At 31.8% G+C, this 2839-nt stretch overlaps 1 protein-coding gene across 2 annotated transcripts in view; it reads left to right on the plus strand.

Moving 5' to 3' along the window:
* Positions 1-2839, plus strand: part of kctd16b (potassium channel tetramerization domain containing 16b) — a 187629-nt gene that overhangs the window by 72643 nt on the left and 112147 nt on the right. The gene's annotated exons all lie outside the window — the stretch shown is intronic.

The raw sequence follows: 2839 nt of genomic DNA on the forward strand, positions 1-2839 counted from the left end.
TATATATATATATATATATATATATATATATATATATATATATATACGTGTGTGTGTGTGTGTGTGTTTAGCATCACTCATTTATTTTGAAGATCATAAACTTACTTTTACAAGAAAGTTTTCTAAGTACAAAAAATTGGAGAGCAATACATTTGAGTACACTTGGTGGTATTTACAGGGAACATACCTTGCACATACTGGGCAGGTACTCTGATGTATTATGTAAGTCCACTAAGAAAAGTTTAAAATGAATGATAATTTCAAGATTTGATGTACCACAAATGAACAACCGTTTCAATTTTTTCCAGTTATTTTTTAAGAAATCTTTATTTGTATGTTTTTTACATTGTTGAACTCTTTACCAGCATTGAATAGAAATACGTTAAAACAATGTTGCCTTTCTGGGATGTTCTTTTACATAAAAATGTACTAAATCCCGTTTACTCTAATTGTTTGTGAGATATTCCATACTGTGTTATTAATAATATACAACTTTTTTCACCATCATATCTTTAAACAAACTTTTCCTGATGTTACTTGTGCAAATCCTTTTGTAAAGCTGACTTTTCAATTTGTAAACATAAACATACAAAAAAAAAAAACAAATAATAATAATAAAAAAATCAATCAACCTGGAGTCTTTGTGGTCCTTTCATTTGTAGATATCTCTGTGATTTTATTGTTTTCTACGTGCATTCTGCTGTTTTTTTAACATCATAAACAATAATCAACTTTTGAAAGACATGTTTTTTGTATATTAATACACATTAAGGACAATAATATATGAATCAGGATGTACAGGTTTTTGTAATCTGTACGACAAAGGCAGGATTTTGGTCAGTAGGTTTGTTCTAACACAATTATTGTTGATCAGACGTTAATAAATTGTAAGTGATGTTAAGTATTTCCCTCTATTTTTAGTATTTGCTTCTGTTTTTCCTTCCCTCGCTTTCATCATTCTGGTCAGGCAGGCCAGCTTGCTGGGCAGCACCGACCGTGGGCCAGGCCAGCCAGATGGAAGTGAGATTATCCTCCATTAGATGACATAATGCTGTGGTGGCTGTTATTTCCCAGACACAAACAGAACTGCCAGCTGGTCCTAAAACTGTGAGTAGGTGCTGCTGATTTGTCCGACAGACTAAAACTAAAATAATGACAGAAAAACTGTAACAGCATGATTAATTGTATCGAGTGGCTATTCCAGTGAAAATCATTTTATCTGTTAAAATTAGCATTTTAATTCAGCTTCTTTACCGCAGTTGGTCACATCATCTAACTGACATCCCTTGTTGGGGTCTTGTGCCAGTGTTTCAAACATATTATTTATATTATAGGTTAATGTGGACTTTATTTGTTTAGTTGAACTAAACAAATCTCTAATTAAAAAAAAAAAAATATATATATATATATAAATGAAAACATTTATTTCACTGATATGCTGTGTATAACAAATGCTTAAATCACTAACACACCTAAAGAAACAAGCAGCCCCTAAAAGAGTGAGCTTATAAAGGTAAATAGGTTCAAATAAACATTTTAATGCATGCTGATTTGATCCTCGGGGAGTTGTAAATTTTCTGATGGTGACTAAATGTAATAAAAAGTTAAGGCACAGCTATTAAGAGAAAAATACTAGGAATCAGCCAGTAAAACAAGTTTTCACAGCCAGCTCAACACTGCACCCTAGTGGCCACTATGAGTAAATGCTATGTGTAATAAAATCTTTTTTTTTTCTGCAAATAAATCAGTTTTTCCTGCTCCTAATCTACAGCAAAGTGGTTTATAGATGTGAAAACATTTTTGACAAATAGGAAGGATGTCTGAGTTGTTTGGAAGCTTCTAGAATTGGATTAAATTTAGGATTTTTTTAATGTTTAGATTGCGCTCTCTAGTTTAATTTCAAACAAAACTAGTTTAGATTTTAAAGAGGTAGAGCACTTTATTTATTTATGGCCCATATTTAAACTTCAGTCACATACATTTCTCATAAATCGGCATTATTACTTCAGTTTTTGGCTTTTGACTTCCACTTTTACACATTCTAACAGTTAACAAGAAGCACTTTGGAAACAGGAAGTGAGACAGTTTCTTCTTTCTATAAGCAACCACAGGGATACACAAAATAAATGATTGTTGTGTGTTAGGGTGGCAGAGTCTTAGCACAACCAGGGGAAAATGAGGACAATTTATTATTTGTAATAGGCTGTAAGAAAAAAAAACCCCACTACATTTATGTTTACCCACTGGAAGTGAATCACATTTGTTTTGTTTCATAAAACAAATTAAAATGGCTATGAAGCTGCAACAGTGGACCGTATGTCTAGGGTTGAAAGGACACTAAAATAAATGAAAAATAGATTATGCATGCACAAAATGCATTTATAAACTTTTGACCACACGAGAACCGACTGCTGCTGTTCATCTTGCTTGAAATGCAAAACATCTCCTTGATGTTCAGAAATAAAAAGGCCTCCGTTTTTCATTGTTGAATTATTCATCCCTTTAAAAGCCTCAGCGTGTATTACACACAAGCAGCCATGTCGTGTAGCAGAGCTCTAATGTGGATTGTCTGCTTAACACGTAAGAAGTTTGGATTATTTGACTAAACTGACGGCAGTCTGCAGGTGAAGGCAGCTCCAACTATTCACTCAACAATTAAATCTTTTCAAAATTAAAACACTGCCTTTATTCAGTCAAACATCTAGATTAGGGTTTAGTTCTAATTTGAAATTTCCAGGTATCTGTCTATTTGTATGTCATTTAAAAAAAAAAAAAAAAAATGTATATATATATATATATATATATATACATATATATATATATATATATATATATACAT

This window comes from Nematolebias whitei, chromosome 14, assembly GCF_014905685.2.
Source record: "Nematolebias whitei isolate Nwh7 chromosome 14, NemWhi1, whole genome shotgun sequence".
Taxonomy (NCBI): Eukaryota; Metazoa; Chordata; class Actinopteri; order Cyprinodontiformes; family Rivulidae; genus Nematolebias; species Nematolebias whitei.